Genomic DNA, 19,999 nt, shown 5'->3' with positions numbered 1-19,999 from the left:
ATGGAGGAAATGGGGGGGGGGGGGCAACACATACAGAAGAGGGTGTCAGAGAGAGGGAAAAGAAGGTGTCTTGTATCTTGATAACTGTAGCTCCACTGTGTGTATACTAGTTTTCTCAAAGGGAGAGCTAGTTCCCTCATCAATCTGCTGTTCCCAAAACCATTCAGGTGAAGCCATGACAGTTCACCTGATAGAAATGTGATATAACTTTGTGGTGTAGATACTGTATGTCCACAGATAACTAGAACAGCAGAATTTCACCCTCAGCTTCATAGTACCCTTCAGACTTTTACAGCAAGCCTCATACTGTGAGGTCTATTAGAGACCTGCAAAGACCTGTTGGAGGACACAAACAATCATGAGAAAGAAAGGCTAATGCAGAGCTGCCAAGTCTTTGTTTATGAGGAGTGGGGAAATGGTGGCATGAGGCAAGTGCTTCCTATCCGCATACAGCAATGACTATCCCTATGAGCCATAAAAATGGGCCAAGATATACCACACTTGGTGCCTTTAGGTTTGGAAATCAGCAAGCACCACTTCAGCGAATGAAAGCAATATTGCCCACTACTTTTGTTTGAATGGAAGGCACTTAGGGACACTTAGAGACATCAACAAAGGTCCGTATAGTTAAAGCTATGGTTTTCCCACTAGTGATGTATGGAAGTGAGAGCTGGACCACAAACAAGGCTGATCGCCGAAGAATGGATGCTTTTGAATTATGGTGCTGGAGGAAGCCGGCTCCTTTAGATGGAAAATGAATGACAACCTGTTAAGAGACCAAGAGATTGTAAAGAAGGCCCAAAAAGCTTTAAAGGATTATTTTGAAATTAACTTGAACACTTCGGTGGAAAAAAGAACAATCTGGGACGCAAGTAAAGCCGTAATGAGAGGGTTTCTGATACAACAGAATACGATCAAGAAAAAACTCTGGAATGGAAGAAAGGATAAGATACTAGAGAAGATAAGAGATGGAGAGAAAAAGTTAAGATTGAATCCAAAATCAAAAGAGATTTTAAGAGAAATTAAATTCCACCAGTCACAATATACGAAACTGATAAACCAAGAAGTGGAATGGAAAATTAAACAAATGAAACAAAGATCCTTTGAATCTGCGAACAAATGTGGAAAACTGCTAGCTTGGCAGTTGAAAAGGAGACAAAAATTAAATTATGTTACTAACCTAGAAGTCGAAGGGAAAAACATTCAGAAACCGGGAGAAATTAGAAAGTGTTTCCAGAAATACTTAAAAAAATTATATACCCAAGGGCCTGAGGAAGTGACTGAGATAGATCAATTTTTGAAAGACAATGGTCTACCAGAACTATCTCAGGAGAAGAGATCAATCTTGAATCACAAAATAACACAACAGGAAATTGAGGATGCCATTCAGAACATGCAGCTAGGCAAATCTCCAGGCCCTGATGGACTTACCTCCAAGTATTATAGGACGTTAAAAAACTACCTGATACAACCATTAATGGAGGTTTGCAACCAGATTATGGGGGGAGGGAGGGCACCAGAAACGTGGAAAGAAGCATTCATCACACTGATACCCAAAGTGGAAACTGAAAAGACTCAACTTAAGAACTACCGTCCCATCTCACTCCTAAACGTGGATTACAAAATATTTGCAGACATTTTGGCAAATAGATTTTAAAAAGTACTAAATGAAGTAATTCACAAGGACCAAGCAGGCTTTCTCCCAGGCAGGCATTTGTTTGACAATACCAGGAATATTATTGATATTTTGGAACTTTTGCAAACAAATATTAACACCAAAGCAGTGTTAATATTTATTGATGCAGAGAAGGCCTTTGATAACATTTCTTGGAAGTTTATGAAGAAAAACTTGGAAGGGATGGGAGTGGGACGGGGGTTTGAAAATGGAATAGAAGCAATTTATTCAGAATAAAAAGCTAAGTTGATAGTGAACAATGTGGTGACAGAAGAGTTTCATATTGAAAAAGGAACACGGCAGGGGTGCCCCCTATCCCCTTTATTATTTATCTCAGTCCTGGAGGTGTTGCTGAATATGATTAGGAAGGACCGGCAGGTACAAGGAATATGGGTCGGAGCGAAACAATATAAACTGAAAGCTTTTGCAGATGACTTGGTTTTAACATTACAGGAGCCAGAATCTAGTACAAAAAGAGTTTTGGAATTGATTCAAGAATTTGGTCGGGTGGCGGGATTTAAGTTGAATAAACAAAAAACTAAGGTACTAGGAAAGAATTTGACACCTTCTGAAACAGATGGGTTTCAGAAGGAAACAGACTTAAATGTTGTTAAAAAAGTGAAATACCTGGGGGTTAACTTGTCTTCCAAAAATTTGAACTTATTTAAAGACAACTATGAAAAATGTTGGTCAGAAGTTAAAAAAGATCTAGAAATCTGGTCAAGATTGAAACTATCCTTGTTAGGCCGAATTGCAGCTATAAAGATGAACGTTTTGCCAAAAATGTTGTTTCTGTTTCAAGCCTTGCAGATCGTGGACAGAGTGGAATGTTTTGGAAAGTGGCAGAAGGATATTTCGAAGTTTGTTTGGCAGGGCAAAAAGCCCCGAATAAAGTTTAAAATATTAACTGATGCAAAAGAAAGAGGGGGGTTTGCCCTGCCAGACTTAAGGTTATACTACGAAGCTGCAGCCTTCTGCTGGATGAAAGATTGGATTTTGCTAGAAAACACTGATGTCCTAGATCTGGAAGGCTTTAATAATTCGCTAGGTTGGCATGCGTATTTGTGGTATGACAAGGCAAAAACACATGGAATGTTCAAAAACCATATTGTCAGAATAGTAATATTTATGGTCTGGATAAAATATAAAGACTTACTTGAAAGTAAGACCCCGAGGTGGCTATCACCAATAGAGGCCAAGGCTCGGAAAAAACCCAATATGGAGGCCGGCTGGCCGAAATATTGGGAAATAATAGAAAACATTGGAGATAATTGGAGGTTGCAGAGCTTTGAAAAATTAAAGGATAAGGTGCAAGATTGGTTTCATTATGCCCAAATTAATGAGGTTTTCAAGTTGGACAAAAAAACAGGATTCCAGGTGGAAAAATCGAAACTTGAGACAGAGCTGTTAGAACCAAAGACCAAGGTACTATCGAGAATGTATAACTTGCTGCTTAAATGGAACACTCAGGATGAGACGGTTAAATCAGCCATGATAAAGTGGGCTCAAGACATTGGGTACAATATTATGTTTGAAGACTGGGAAAGGTTATGGACCACCGGTATGAAATTTACGGCATGCAATGCCCTGAAAGAAAACATTATGAAAATGATATACAGGTGGTACATGACCCCAGTCAAGCTTGCTAAGATATACCATTTGTCTGATAATAAATGTTGGAAGTGCAAGGAGGCTGATGGGACATTCTTTCACCTTTGGTGGACTTGTCCAAAAGTGAAGGCCTTCTGGGAAATGATCTACAATGAGTTAAAAAAGGTGTTTAAGTACACCTTTCCTAAGAAACCGGAGGCCTTCCTCTTGGGCATTGTCGGCCAAAAGGTGTTAAAGAAGGATAGAACGTTTTTTATGTATGCAACTACAGCAGCAAGAATTCTTATCGCCAAATATTGGAAGATTCAAGATTTGCCCACACTGGAAGAGTGGCAAACGCAATTGATGGACTATATGGAGTTGGCCGAGATGACTGCCAGGATCCGAGATTTGGGAGAAGAAGCAATGGAGGAGGACTGGAAAAAATTTAAGGACTATTTGCAAAAATTTTATAAGTTATATGAACTATAGGATTTCGCATGATTTGGAATGTTAGCCTCAGCAACGAGAGTGGAATATATATGAAATTAGATAATATTAATGAAAGAATCAATGTTTAAATGGTCAAAAATGAGGATATGTTTGCTTATAGAGTAAATGGATAATAAGGGATTTAAACTTAAATTGCAATTGAAAGTACAAAAGAAACATATGAAACAAGGTTATAATTTGCTGATAAATTTATTGTCAAGATTGCACTGTGCGGGAGACGCGGGGAAGTTCGATAGAAAGTTGAAATAAGTTGTTGAAATGGTTGGTTTTCTTTCTCTTCTTTTCTTTTCTTTTTCTTTCTTTGTTTGTTCTATACTGTATATCTTTATCTGGAAAAAATGCAATAAAAATTATTTTTTTAAAAAATGAATTATGGTGCTGGAGGAGACTCTTGAGAGTCCCATGGACTGCAAGAAGATCAAACCTATCCATTCTTAAGGAAATTAGCACTGAGTGCTCACTGGAAGGACAGATCCTGAAGCTGAGGCTCCAATACTTTGGCCACCTCATGAGAAAAGAAGACTCCCTGGAAAAGACCCTGATGTTGGGAAAGGTGGAGGGCACAAGGAGAAGGGGACGACAGAGGAGAAGATGGTTGGACAGTGTTCTCGAAGCTACTAACATGAGTTGACCAAACTCTAGGAGGCAGTGGAAGACAGGAGGGCCTGGCGTGCTCTGGTCCATGGGGTCACGAAGAGTCGGACATGACTAAACGACCAAACAACAACAACAACAGCAGCACTTTTTTTTGAATGGAAGGCAGGTACGGACACATCCAGACAAGGAAGCAGACCTGAAAAACATTGTGCCTACTCGGGATGAAAAGCACTCCAACGGAACAACAGCAAGAGCTGCAACAGCTTTAGTGAATGCTTTGAAGGCAGAAATGCCTCTGCAACTGATGTCTAAACAGGAGCATATGAATATATGGATGGACATTCTGGAAGCAAAGTTTGGGATTTAAAAACAAAGATGGAGGATAATGAAACAATGATCCATTCACATGGACATCAGAAATCTGTTTGTACAATGGGACTTTTCGTTTCTTTTCTTCCTCTGCCAGCTCCTCATCCACCCCGAAAAATCTGCTCTGGAGGGTTCCCCAACCCTTTGGAGCACCTTTTGAGGTTCTGCAGGGGATGCAAAGGGAGGAAAGGAAGTCCCATTGCTCAAGGGAGTGTTCTCCACTCGAATACATCCATGACCTTTAATTTCTAAAACAGATTATTGACTCTAGAAAACTGGCTAATCCAAATACCAAAGCTAACTGCTGAAACTAACTGCTGCTTGAAGGCAAGCACTGAAACAAATTGCTGAACTGTCCATTTCACCATTTTTTTGCTGAAATGAAACATTCATTGAAATGAATTTTTATCAGCTTAATCTGATACACTATAACCTTACAGGGCTGGAGGTAGTCTTGTGTCCATTATCCATGATCTTCCTGTTAGATTAACTGAAGTGAGTTATGCGTGTGGTGACTTCGAAAACAGTACAGAAAGTTCCGCATGGGGTATCAAGGCTCTTAAAGGGCTTGTGGACAATTTCACTATATTGCACTAGTGATTACTGTCTACTCCTTAAATGGCTTGGGAGCAGCTTACCTCAAGGATCACCTCCTCCCAGGTCTACTTACCTGGACCCCGATATCGTCATCAGAGGCTCTCTTCCAGTGCTCCTGGATACAGGGTCTTATAGGTGGTGTCAGCCTAGTTATGAAATGCCTTCCCTGGAAAGGCCGACCTGGTGCCATCTTTGTTATTTTTACTGTCCGAAGTTTTAAAAATGAAACTTTGAATTCACAGGGTTTTAGATGTGTGCTGTATATTTTTTAGTGATGTTGTATATTCATCTTCATATTGTCTTATGCTTTGCTATTGAAACTGTTGCTTTTTAATGCTGGAATGTGAGATATATTTTATTGATTAAATGTGTTTGCCCAGAGCAACACAAAGTGACTTACAACCAGCCATTAGTGTATTTTAGGGGGCAATCCTATGTTTCTTAGAGGACATCCCAGGGGCCTATGAAGTGGGGAACTCACCACGCCCTGGTTCTCTTTTGGCAACATCTCTTCCCCCACCTCTTCATTTCACTTTAGGAAGCAGTTGTGCACACTTCCGGCTTTCTGCATTCTGAGGCATTTTCCTCCTCTTAGCCAGGTGACCTCTGCATCTTCCTAGGGCTGAGCACCATGGGAAGCAGCTCCTCCTAACCCACTTCTGTCTGCCATTCATCAATCCCTATATGACAGGAGCAGGGAAGCAGTTTCAGCCAAGGGGTAGATTGGAATGTGGAATGTGGATGGGGCCAAATGCAGAATAAAAATCCCGCCAAAAAATGGAATTAGAAAATGAATAAAATCCACAGGCACACACATAGAGAGAGAAAGAGGCAGGCAGACAAGTATACATACACACATTCAGAAAGCCAGAGATCCCTTTCCCTAACCTTTAAGAATAAAAAACAGCTTTTTACTCTCCAAGAGCAAGCAGAGTCTTTTCTCTGTTTCAGCATTGTGCAAAGATTGAAGGTAAGTGAAATGCTGCCTGCATTTAAGAGTAAAGGCATTTGCAACCTCCTCCACCACACTCCTGGAGTAGGAATATGTGCAAATGTGACCTTCGGCGCTGTGGCTAGGACTTGCCAATCGGAAGGTTGGTGGTTCGAATCCCCGTTACGGAATAAGCTCCCGTTGCTCGGTCCCTGCTCCTGCCAACCTAGCAATTTGAAAGCTCATCAAAGTGCAAGTAGATAAATAGGTACCGCTCCGGCAGGAAGGTAAACGGCGTTTCCATGTGCTGCTCTGGTTTGCCAGAAGTGGCTTAGTCATGCTGGCCACATGACCTGGAAAGCTGTACGCCAGCTCCCTCCGCCAATAAAGCGAGATGAGTGCCACAACCCCAGAGTTGGTCACGGCTGGACCTAATGGTCAGGGGTCCCTTTACCTTTACTCTCAAATAACAGCCCGAGGCTTATCTCTGAGCTTAGCACTTCGAGCTCTTGGTGATGCTTGGTGCCAAGGGTGCCGACTTGAATACAATATGGGGGGAGGCAGGTAAGCTCTGCCCCACATAATTGATCACATGATGCACACCATTTGAATGGCAATGCCCATCAACTTGGGGAGGGGGAGTGTGCTGATATATTCTGTTCCACCTTAAGAGGAACAGGCTGTTGTGTGTCACATGCCTGTTTACATTCCAGCACAGCTTGCTGGGAACTTCCGTTTTGTGTATAGTTTTGTTTATGCTTCTTGCTTTGGACATGAAGGTGAGCAGACATCTTTTCTTTGTCCTGATGTAGGCTAAATAAACTACTCTAAATATGCTTTACACAGCTTCTCACTGCCCTTCTGTTGTGAAGAGTTTTATTCTCTGCTGGCTTGCGTGCTCAACCTTCTGAAGGTTTCTGAGGCTTGAGTTGCAATTACATGCTGATCCAAGTACTGGAGCTCGCCCAGCTGACAGCTGGTGAGCTGGAGCCAGCTGGGGGCTTGCCAATTGCCCCCATTTCCTTGGACACAGACCTCGGCCCCCAGGAGTTGGCTGCTATGCTTGGTGCCCAGATTCCTTCAAATCCTCAAATCTTACCGCATGGTGCTTAGATCAGACATAAGAGATCTCTGTGCCTAAGATGGCTGGTGATTGGCAAGTTGGTGCAATTTGTTCAAAGCAACCTCATGGGACAAACTGAGAGGCTGGTGGGCCTGGCAAGATCAATGGGCTAAAGATAGCACACTACGGGTCTAGGATGGTACCCTCTTTTATATTGCATTGGCCTCCCATCCAAAACCAAGTCACGCAGGGTTAAGGAATTGAGATCAGGAAGGGACAAAGCTACAAACGATACACACAACTCTTTGCTTAAGATTTATTGTTGGTTAAGTTTCATGCCAACAAACCATTAGAACACAGGCAGCTGTGTTGTAGCAGAAGATTCCACCTAAACATTAGGAAGAACTTCCTGACAGTAAGAGCTGTTCGACAGTGGAATTTGCTGCCAAGGAGTGTGGTGGAGTCTCCTTCTTTGGAGGTCTTTAAGCAGAGGCTTGACAACCATATGTCAGGAGTGCTCTGATGGTGTTTCCTGCTTGGCAGGGGGTTGGACTCGATGGCCCTTGTGGTCTCTTCCAACTCTATGATTCTATGATTCTAGGATGAAGCCCAGGTGATTCAGTCACAGCAGAAGAACTTGACATCATTAAGTGCAGTGATATCAACTGAAGTTATACCCTCCACCTTTGTTTGGATCCCGCAGATGGCACCAGCGGTGCAGCGCTTGCTCCACTGGCCATAAGTACCGAAGTCGGTGGACTCGCCCTCCAGTACAGTCCCATCTCCACATGTGAACTGGATGTTGTTGGCTGCTGTATCATCAGCTAGCCCTTGTGGGGTTCCACCTTCAGAGTGAAGGCAACCAGGTAGCCCTTGGGGCATTTCTTAACCTCTAACCACACTCCAAACCTGCAAAAAAAAAAAGAGACAATATGGTAATGTCTGCCTCTCTGGAAATACAACCCAAATTGGAATGATTTGCTTTCCAACATGAAAGTCAAGAGGGCAGTTGCCTCCTTAGATTTTTAAAATGTGCCTTTTGTAGACCTCATCAGGTATAGCGTGTCTACCAAACCTCAACTTCTAAGTAGGGCTGTGTGTTGTGACCCCTGGAGTAGGTGGATTTGCCCTGTGCCACCCAGGGGCCACCCACACCACAAGGTCAGGGTGCCTTGATGCCATGTAGTATTTGTTGCTCTTGCCTATCAGATGTTAAGCAGAACGACCTGATTCTGTGTGGTGCTGCTGCTCCTTCATGCAGTCCAGTGACCAGCACCATGCAGGATGGGATTCACTCACCTAAGTGGTAGCGACTTTCCTGCAAGAAAGCCACGGGCAAAGCAGCACCTGCACCTCACAGGATCAAGGTCTCTGCTAAACAGCTGTTGAGTAGAGGTATTGATCTTTTTAGGCCAGTGCATCTGCCAGGAAGGAGAGCAGCAGTATTGTGCCTACTTTCTCTCAGGAAGGCACAGCCACTGGTTAGGTAGGTCTTGGCCTTTTCATACTCAGCCTGCCTCTCCTTCCTGCATGAGGTCCTGACCCCTGACAATCAAAGATATTCATGAGGACCAGACAGAGAAGCCTGGGGGACCACATTTGACCCCTGGGCTTGAGGTTCCCCACTCTCAGGATAGATGGTGCTTTCCTCTTGCTCTCTCTTTCCTTGGCATGTGTGGTCCTCAGGAAGAAACTCTGCTTTTCCTTTCCTTTGTACTCTGTTGTTGCAGTCTCTTTTCTCTTTGTTATGTTGGGCTGGGGTTCCTCTGAAATTTGGAAGGCAACCTAGAGTTGGTATCGTTAGACTCAAATAGCTAAGAATGAGGCTGATGGACCCTGATATTAATCTATCCTGGTGCTGAGACATAATAGATTTCAGCCAGACCCTCACATCATCACTTTCCAAGCAACAAAGAGAAAAATCAAGAAGATGCTTACGGTCCAACAGTGGATTGTACAACTGCACCACTACTGCAATGGAGACGGATGCCATTGAGGCCAGTATCATCAGTTTCAAGTCCTTCTGAAAACGTCTTTGTCTGGTGCAAATGAGAGAAAGAGACCGCAATAAAGCTGTTTTTGCAAGCTAGGACTCTGTTTTATATTCTTTATTGAAAAATGAAAAGTACAAAATTACAAGTGCACAGAGTAAGACCAGGCCCAAAAAACCAAGAAACAAGACATATGTTGAATGGTTTCTTTAAATGTAAAGGTTCATCATTTTTCCACCTGATGTGTATGTCTTTAAGGGGCCAGAGCAAACTAACGAGACCCAGCTTTACAGCTGTGAAACATAGCAGGTGCTGCTGAGTTGTATTGATTAAGCTGTGTCAGCAATTGGGTGTAGTATATAAGGAGCAGCATCTAGCTCTCCCATTTCCCTGGGGGATGGGTTGGTGGTTGGGTCTGGTTTGTTGATGTATCTAGTGTAAATGGAGTATTTGTTTTCCTTATTAAAACCTTGTTTAAGTTATTTTTTAGTCCCTTTTTAATGCATGGTCTCCCCAGCAAGCCCTCTGCAGCGCTACCTGTTGTGTATTGAGTCAAAGGATTTTATATCTGTATTATTATTGTCTGTATGTGCATTAGGGTAAAGTAACTGCCTTTTGGTTCCAGAGGGTACAGCTACTATTGGTTCATTTAAGCTGCTGTATTTAGTCTTATTGGTTCCCTCCAAAAGGCAGGACTGTGATTGCCTGATATTGTTCCCTCCAAAATGTATCCTTTCTTGCTAGTTCCCTGTCCCTATAAATGTAGCTTTCCTCTCCCCAGTCTTTAGTCTTGTTGCTTTAATAAAGAAGTGTTACTAGAGAACTGTCTCCAGCATGTTATATCAAGAGAGCTGAAATCACAAACCCCACGTCACAACAACTGGCGACGAGGATGGGATCCGGAATGCTGAGGAGCGGTTAAACACAGCCCTGCCTCAGAGTCCGGATTGCAGCTAAGAACAAGACTCACTGGCCAGCTGAGAAGACGACACTGCCACAGGACAATGGAGAGTCCAAGGGTATTGGATCCCTTCCAGCCATCAGAGCCCCACACGTGGGAAGACTACGTCGAACGCTTCGAGTTCTTCGCAGAGGTTCAAGGGATCACCGATGCCAGCAAAAGAAGGGCCACATTCCTGAGCTACTGTGGGCCTGAGACCTTCAAGCTGGCCAAGGCATTGCTTGCTCCAGCGAAGCTAAGTGAGACATCTCTCAAAGATATTCTTGCCTGCCTAACAAGCCACTTGGCGCCTACTGAGACCAAGATGGCTCAGCGGATGGAGTTTCATAAGAGGCAGCAGCATGCTGGGGATCCTGTATCTGCATTTCTGGCTGAACTGCGGAAGCTCGCTCAGCACTGCGACTTCCAAAATCTGGAAGAGACTCTCCTGGATCGGTTTATCGGTGGTCTGAGCAGCAAGAAAGCCAGAAGACGCCTCGTGGCTAAAGAAGAGGTTACCCTTGCTTCAGCCTTGAAGGAGGCCACCGCCATGGAGAATTATGAAAGAGAGGAGCTTGATGCCAGTCGCAAGGCCCCTAAGCCACAGATAGAAGTTGCGCATGCCATGGACGAGCTAGAGGCTACTCCGAGCCAGAGCCCAGTCCGTGGGGTCGAGTCAGTGCGTCAGGCCTGCACAGTGCACAAAGATCACCGAGGCAGGTGCCCAGGTTGTGGCAGAAACCATGAGCGGAAGAGTTGTCGTTTCCGGGATGCTATGCGCCGGACGTGCGGGAAGACAGGTCACATCGCCAGGGTCTGTAGATCGGCGGCGTTGGGAGCGACAGGAGCACCTAGACCGGAGCATCGCAGACCGCCCACAGCAACCCATTTTCTAAAGGACTGCCACTACGTAACGGAGATCAACGGGAGGGTCGTGCAGTTCCCAGCGCAAGGCAAGGCACACGTCAAGGTGAAGATTGAGGGGCAGCAGTGCGACATGGAGGTGGACTCAGGATCTGGATTCACTATCGTGTCAGACCAGACCGCGAGGACATTCTTCCCCAGGGGTAAGTTGCCCCCTCTGGAGCCCTTCCCGGCAACCTTGCAGTCATACTTAGCGGGCCGCATCCATGTTATGGGAATGTGTGCCGTGAGAGTACAGTTCCGGGACAAACAGGCTGTACTCAAACTGGTTATTGCGAAGGGCAGTCGCCCCAGTCTCCTGGGCACTGACTGGTTCCCCGCCCTGGGACTGAGTATATCAGGGCTTAATTCAATCCAAACCTGCCCTGAGATGAGCGAGGCATTATGTAAAGAATTTGCTGGTCTCTTTAATGGAAAACTGGGTTGTTATAAAGGGCCCCCAGTTGACTTCGAGTTGGACCCTGGGGTGGCCCCAATCCGACTCAAACCAAGGCGAGTGCCATTTGCACTGCAACCCAAAATCGAAGCAGAGCTGGATAAATTGGTCAAGCAGGGAGTTCTCTCACCCGTGGACTCTGCTAAGTGGGAGACTCCAATCGTCACGCCCCTTAAAGCAAATGGGGAAGTCAGGATCTGTGCAGATTACAAATGCACTATCAATAAGGCACTCAGGGGAAACTCATACCCCATTCCAGTCGTATCACATCTGTTGGCTAAACTGGCTGGGGGCAAGGTGTTCGCCAAAATTGACCTGGCACAAGCTTACCAACAGCTGCCAGTAACCCCACAATCAGCGGAAGCACAGACTATTGTCACACATAAAGGGGCGTTCAGAGTTAACAGATTAAAATTTGGAGTTTGTGTGGCCCCAGGGATTTTTCAAGGGCTCATGGAACGCCTGTTAAGAGGTCTGCCGGGGGTCTTGCCATTTTTTGATGACGTTTTGATTGCTGGAAAAGACCCACAGGAACTGGTTGCGCGTGTTCGTGCAGTGTTGCTCAAGTTCAAGGAGGTGGGGTTGCAACTGAAAAAGGAAAAATGCAGTTTTGGGGTGCCAACTGTGGATTTCTTGGGGTTTAAAATTGATGCATCAGGCATCCACCCCACAGATGCTAAGATTAAGGCCATCATCGAGGCGCCACGACCACAGAACAAGACGGAGTTGCAGTCATTCCTGGGACTTATTAACTTTTATCATTCGTTCTTACCCCAGAAAGCTTCGGTAGCTGAACCATTACATAGACTGTTGCAGAAAAAGAATGTGTGGCGATGGGGGCAGGGGCAGCAGAAGGCTTTTGACTCCTTGCGAGGAATGCTGAGTAGCAGGAGCGTCCTTGCTCATTATGACGAGTCAAAGCCTCTGGTCCTGGCATGTGATGCCTCTCAATATGGCTTGGGGGCGGTGCTAAGTCATAGGGAACTGGATGTGTCGGAAAAGCCCATCTCTTTCTATTCCCATACGTTGTCGCCCACGGAGCGCAACTATGCTCAAATTGACAAAGAGGCGCTTGCAATGGTGGCAGGAATCAAAAAGTTCCATGATTATGTGTACGGTCGCCATTTCTACATTGAAACGGACCACAAGCCACTGTTAGGGTTGTTCAACCCGAACAAACAAACGCCACAAATTCTCTCCACCAGAATGTTACGTTGGTCTATATTCCTGAACGGGTTCCAGTACACCTTGACCCATGTGCCGGGGAAACGGTTGTGCCACGCTGATGCACTGAGTCGATTGCCCCTTCCTGGCGGGAGCACTGAGGATCCTGCTCCAGCGGAGCACATAATGATGCTGGAAACACTTCCGGGGGCTCCTGTAACGGCTACTGATATAGCTGAGAAAACGAGGAAAGATGCTGTTCTCTCCCGTGTGCTCACTTGGGTGGGGAGGGGGTGGCCAGGTGGTCCGCATGAAGACAAATTCAGGCCTTATGCGACTAGGCAGCACGAGTTGTCCATGCATAAGGGTTGTCTCCTGTGGAGAGATAGGGTGATCATCCCAGCACCACTGAGAAACAGGGTTCTTGAGACGCTTCACATGGGACACCCGGGAATGGTCAGGATGAAGTCGCTAGCCCGATGTTATGTGTGGTGGCCTGGAATGGACCAGAACATAGAACAATGGGTACGAACATGCAAGGCATGCCAAGAGGTGCGGCCAGAAGTGGCCAGAGCACCAGTCCACTGGTGGGAGCAGTCCAGATCTCCCTGGAGCCGGCTGCACTTAGATTTTGCTGGGCCATTCCAAGGAAAGGTCTTTTTGGTTATCGTTGATGCATATTCCAAATGGTTAGAAGTGGCGATGGTCCCTAGCATGGCATCAGCTGCCGTAATCAAGGTGTTGAGGCAGCTGTTTGCAACCCACGGGTTACCTGAGACCATTGTATCAGATAATGGGGTAGCTTTTGTATCCCAAGAATTCAGGGCATTCTTGGCTGATAACTTCATAAGAGGGGTCACATCCGCGCCCTTTCACCCATCCTCCAATGGGCAGGCTGAGCGCATGGTAAGAACAGCCAAAGAATCCATTGCGCACTTAATGGAGGGTAACTGGCCAGCTCGCATCGCGCGAATGCTATTTTTGCAGCATGCGACGCCGTGTACCACGACGGGCAAGTCGCCAGCTGAGCTGCTCTTGGGTAGGAGACTGGTAACGGTGCTGGATTATGTCCACCCGGATAAAATGCCAAACCATAATTCAAGAGCAACCCCCCAGGCTGAGACTGACACAAGAAGGTATCTTGCCCCTGAAGATCTGGTCTGGGTGAGGAACTATTCACGAGGTTCACGGTGGGTGGCTGGTGTGGTCACCAGGGCTAGTGGACCTGTGTCCTATTATGTGACCTTGGAAAATGGGCAAGTGTGGAAGAGACATATAGATCAGCTGAGGCGCCGGGCGCTCAGCAGGGAGGAGCCAGATAATTCATCCCTGGCTAACGACGCAGAGCTGCAAGACCAGAGTGAAAATGGCCCAGAGGTGCAGTCACCAGGGGCTTTAACAAATGAACCAGGGTCTGCTAGTCCTCACGATGACGAGGTACAGATAGGGGACCCTGAGATGTTTGGGACTCCATCTGTTCCTGACGAAACCCCTAGAGCAGCCCCTCTACCACAGGTAACACCCAATCCAGAACCTGCAACACCTGTTGTCAGGAGATCAAGTAGAAGTTGTAGGACCCCACAGTACCTGAGAGATTACGTCTGCTGTGCTCACTAGGGGGGGAGGGGTGTTGTGTATTGAGTCAAAGGATTTTATATCTGTATTATTATTGTCTGTATGTGCATTAGGGTAAAGTAACTGCCTTTTGGTTCCAGAGGGTACAGCTACTATTGGTTCATTTAAGCTGCTGTATTTAGATCCTCTGTCTTATTGGTTCCCTCCAAAAGGCAGGACTGTGATTGCCTGATATTGTTCCCTCCAAAATGTATCCTTTCTTGCTAGTTCCCTGTCCCTATAAATGTAGCTTTCCTCTCCCCAGTCTTTAGTCTTGTTGCTTTAATAAAGAAGTGTTACTAGAGAACTGTCTCCAGCATGTTATATCAAGAGAGCTGAAATCACAAACCCCACGTCACAACACTACCATACTGCAAATAGCCAACAATAGTACCCATGTAGAAAAGAAAACGGAAAATAGCTATTGTGTGTTTTACAAAGGGGGAGGGGTTGCTGTTGTAGTTAACCAAACTAGGACTCTGACGACACTCACATTCAGACTGTGTCTGCAGCCTGAACTTTCCAAAGTACTAGCTTGCAACCTGAATAAGCAGTTATCTGTTCATGATTACGTGTCCCTAATTGTGTACAAGTATTACTGGTTCTGGATTGAGATTTACATTCTGAGCTGCATCAAAAGACAGTAGCTTTTTGATGCAACCAGTCCAATGGGCCCCAAGTAAGCAAACTTAATAGGAAAAAAATGATCTTGCTAATGGCTGCCTAAGGCATCCTCAAGCCCTCTCTTATGTCTTCATGTGCTACAGCGGGTTTTCTCCAGTTTGTGAACTTAGGGTTGCCATATTATTTCAAGAAGTAAGAATCCAAACACAAAAAGTTGTTGAGCTTTTTGGAGGAAAGTTGTTGAAATCCTGGACATGTCAGGGAAAATCTGGATTTATGGCAACCCTCCTAGAAAGTACCAGAACTTACCAGAGTTGCTTCCACACTAACAGTTTAGTCTGTATTTTCCAGTTGGGTCCTCACTTTTCAGGAAGATAAACCTGACCACAATATTGCCAGCTCATTGCACTCCAAACTTTTCTGTATCCTTCTCCCTTTTTCCTCCAGTCCATCCAGTTTTCTTTTATGTAAAATGCAATTCACTCTAAGCCTCTCCAGTGTGGATTGACAAAGTGGCATGGAGACTTTTTAGAGGTATTAAATCTTTAAGCATGGCAGTCAACACTTCAAAGCACCTTGCAGGCAGCAATATACAGGCAAAGGGTTCAGAAAGAAAGATGGGAAGCAACTTAATATATATATATATTACATCATTGTGACTACTTGATTGGGATCAGAGTATCAAAAAGAAGATATAGATAAGCCTTTACCTTCAGTGAGAATCCGTATGCATGTCCTTTGGGACAGGATTCAATTTTTCCCCATTCTCCTCACTCCCCGCCATTGGACACCATGAGGACTGAATTATAGCTTCGATCTCCTGCCTCACAGAGGTGGTAGGTGAGGAACAAGAAGACCACAACACTGGTAGAGAGATCCATGGCAGGTGGACTGCACCAGATCAAACTGCAAAAACTGAGTGGAAGAATAACAGCCTTGAGAATTTATTCCCCAGAAAGTGTGGTTCTCTCTCCTCTGCTCAAAATCTTCCTGAATCTTGTGTTTCCCCCTGTAGAGAAGTGTGATTACTTCAGCTTGGACTAAATGCCTCCAACATCAGAGATACACACTTTAGCAGGGGCTTCGCTCTAGGAACACAGGAAATTGCAATAATAATAATAATAATAATAATAATAATAATAATAATAATAATAATAAATTTTATTTATATCCCGCCCTCCCCAGCCAAAGCCGGGCTCAGGGCGGCTAACAACACTAAAATAGTGCAACATTATAAAAACATCAAAGAATTAATTAAAATCAAAATTGATGGCAACCATAAACTAAAGTATTGTAAAGATTGCCCAAGGAGGGAGTCAGGCTGCGCCCTGGCCAAAGGCCTGGTGGAACAGCTCTGTCTTGCAGGCCCTGCGGAAAGATGTCAAGTCCTGCAGGGCCCTTGTCTCTTGTGACAGAGCGTTCCACCAGGTTGGAGCCGCAGCCGAAAAAGCCCTGGCTCTAGTTGAGGCCAGCCTAACCTCTCTGAGGCCTGGGACCTTCAAGATGTTTTTATTTGAAGACCGTAAGTTCCTCTGTGGGGCATACCAGGAGAGGCGGTCCCGTAGATACGAGGGTCCTAGGCCGTATAGGGCTTTGAAGGTTAAAACCAGCACCTTAAACCTGATCCTGTACTCCACCGGGAGCCAGTGCAGCTGGTATAGCACCGGATGAATGTGATCCCGCAGCGAAGACCCCGTAAGGAGTCTCGCTGTGGCATTCTGCACCCGCTGGAGTTTCTGGGTCAGTCTCAGGGGCAGCCCCACGTAGAGCGAGTTACAACAATCCAGTCTGGAGGTGACCGTCGCGTGGATCACAGTGGCTAGGTCAGGGCGAGAGAGGTAAGGAGCCAACTGCTTAGCTTGGCGGAGATGAAAAAATGCCGCCTTTGTTATAGCTGCAATCTGCGCCTCCATGGAGAGGGAGGTATCGAAGATTACACCCAAACTCTTAACGGACGGTGCTGGCACTAATTGCACCCCCGCAAGAGATGGGAATTGCCCCCTCAATCCCATATCGTCCCGTCCCAGCCAGAGGACCTCTGTCTTCGAAGGATTTAACTTCAACCGGCTCCCACGTAACCATCCAGCCACAGCCTCCAAGCATCTGATCAGTGTGTCTGGGGCTGAGTCAGGATGGCCATCCATCAGCAGATAGAGTTGGGTGTCATCAGCATACTGATGGCAGCCCAGCCCAAAACTCCGGACAAGCTGGGCGAGGGGGCGCATAAAGATGTTAAAAAGCATCGGGGAGAGTATCGCACCCTTGGGCACTCCACACACCAAGGAGTGGCGGGATGACAGTTCCCCCCCAAGCGCCACCCTCTGTCCCCGACCAGAGAGAAACGAGCGCAGCCATTGAAGGACTGTGCCCTGGATCCCCACGTCGGCAAGGCGGTGGTCCAGGAGTTCGTGATCGACCATGTCGAAGGCTGCTGACAGGTCTAGAAGAATCAGCAGCCCCGACCCGCCTCGATCCAGCTGCCTGCGGAGATCATCTGTTAGGGCGACCAGAGCCGTTTCAGTCCCATGACCAGCGCGGAAGCCGGACTGGAATGGATCCAGAGCCGATTCAAAGTCAGGCCATTGGTTATCTAGCTTAGTTCTGTCTACACTAGAGCTACTCTCCAAAGTTTCAGCCAGGGGACTTCCCAGCCCTACTAGGAGACGCTGGAGGATATACCTGGGACCTCCTGCAACACTGATCTACAAATTTTTACATGGAAAGGGCATAGCCTTGCAGCGCCCCTTAGGCCAACCTTCCTCACCCTGGTAAATTCCATATGCTCCGGACTGCAACTCCCATCATCCCCAGCCAGCAAACACAGTGCTGGTTCCAGCTGATGGGAATTGTAGTCCAGAACATCTAGAGATCACAAGGTCAGGGGATGCTGCCATAGATTTGCAACACTTCCAAAGGAATGCATTGTTAAATACCCTGAAATCTTTTGTGAAAAGCGGGGTACACTTTTCACAAAAAGTTGGGCCTAATACCACTAACAAGAATGCTTGACTGAATCCCCACTGGTTACTGGCTACTGATCAGGCCTCTGTAATTCTGGCCATGTTGCAACCCTTGTCTTCCCTTACCAAACTTCTTAGAGCAGAGCAAGGTAGTTCTACTTACTGTCTCTCAGCTACCAGGCAGAATGAAAGCGTCCTGAAGCCGAGTGAGGAAATATGAATGTGAGCAGGGGATTTAAAGGGGGCAGGACAATGAAGTGTAGGAACTTTCTGTCCTGAGCAACACCTCCTCTGAGCCATCACAAAGCAGAGCATTGGGAAGGCTATGAAATCTTCTTTGTCCTGCCCCCCCCATTACCAGTGCCTTTAGGAAATGCCTCCACAACCAGAACCCATTTGCCTGTGAGAGTGAGGAGGGCTGTCAGAAGGGTGAGGACATCATGTCAGTGCCAAAGACCAGTACTGTGCACTGTGCTTTTAGAACAGGATTCGGCAACTTGCTGCTCTATGATCCATTATCAAAAACAGGGAGTGATCTACCACCCAGGGATGGGTGCAGGGTGGGCAGGCAGGGGTGGGTGGGTGCAGAGTGGGTGGCAGGGGTGGGTGCAGGGTGGGCCGGCCCCTAGCTGTCCCCCCCCAAGCCAGCCCTTTCTCTCTCTCCCTCCCTCCCCCCCCAGCAGCTCTCTCTCCCCCCCCCCAAACCAGTTGGGCTTTCGGAGCTGTCCTGTGCGAAACTTCTCCTCCGCTGAAATATACTTGGAGTCCTGCAGTGATTTCATGCTCTTTATTGCTGCTTGTAAAACAGTGATTGAATCCCCCTCAAAAAAAAAACAAAAAAAAAACAACAACCCTCGGGCCTTTATATACATTATTTACACAATGAGTCCAGTCTGATTGGCTGATTCTGCTTCCCTCCTGGAGCCTGATTGGTCTTCTTCTGCAGGCCAATCAGTTGTTGCATTCTAGGATCCTACCTGCCTATTGTTCTAGGATCCAAGCTTAGTACATAACATACCCACACACCCCAAACATCGTGCGGTCTCTCTTCCCCCTTGTCAACAGGAGCCACACAGCTGATTTGGATCCCGATAGCGCCTGCCCTCTCCCTCCCTCCTTCCCCCCCTGTCAAAGGGAGCCTTCCCACGTGGCTCCTCCTCGTGCCTCCCTCTGTCTCCAGCAGCCACCCCCTTCTCCGTTGGGAAAACCACGCTAAGCCCGCCTCCTGCGCCTGCACTTCTGCATCTGATGTTGCAGAGAAAGGCCCTGCGACTGACCACAAACAACCCCACGGTTGACTGGGAGTCTCATGATTGACATGTTGTTACATGCCTGGCTTAGAGGGTAGCATGAGGCTCTTAATCTCAGGGTTGTGGGTTTGAACCCTACACCATGCATTGCAGGGAATGGGACTAGATGACTCTCATAGTCCTTTCCAACTCTATTACTCTATGATTCTATTATTATTTTCACTGTTCCTAAATAACTTATGTGCACAAATTTCTTCAGGAATTTTTTTTAAGGGAGGATCATGGACATTCTCAAGTGGAGGTAGGAAGATATGAGGGCAAAAAGAGCAGTGCTGCCTTTTTAACCTGTGGAGGCAGGAACACAAAAACTCAGAGGGACCAAAAAACAATGGAAATGGTTGACAACACAGACACACATTCACTGACTGGGTCCTCAACTCCAAATACCTGACTGTGTGGTCTAATGAGGGCAAATTCAAAGTGATAAAACGTGGATTCCTAGTGAGTTACAGCTCAAATGAGGACACTGAAGTGTATCTGAAGAAGTGTGCATGCACACAAAAGCTCATACCAAGAACTAACTTAGTTGGTCTTTAAGGTGCTACTGGAAGGAATTTTTTTATTTTGACTATGGCAGACCAACACCGCTACCTATCTACTACTGGATCCATAGGATGTGTAAGAGATAAACATATGCTTCAGCTTATTTTATTTCTTTTTAACAGTGAAAGAACAGAACAGGCGGTCAACGAATGTATTAT

At 46.1% G+C, this 19,999-nt stretch overlaps 1 protein-coding gene across 1 annotated transcript in view; it reads left to right on the top strand.

Annotated features, from left to right (window-relative positions):
* LOC309531575 (uncharacterized protein) overlaps nt 1-19,999 on the top strand; it is a 102,076-nt gene that overhangs the window by 36,399 nt on the left and 45,678 nt on the right. The gene's annotated exons all lie outside the window — the stretch shown is intronic.

This window comes from Podarcis vaucheri, assembly GCF_965113315.1.
Source record: "Podarcis vaucheri genome assembly, chromosome: 4".
In the NCBI taxonomy this organism is placed as follows: domain Eukaryota; kingdom Metazoa; phylum Chordata; class Lepidosauria; order Squamata; family Lacertidae; genus Podarcis; species Podarcis vaucheri.
Note: the sequence above shows the minus strand (reverse complement) of the source record. Positions and strands in the feature narration are given on the sequence as shown.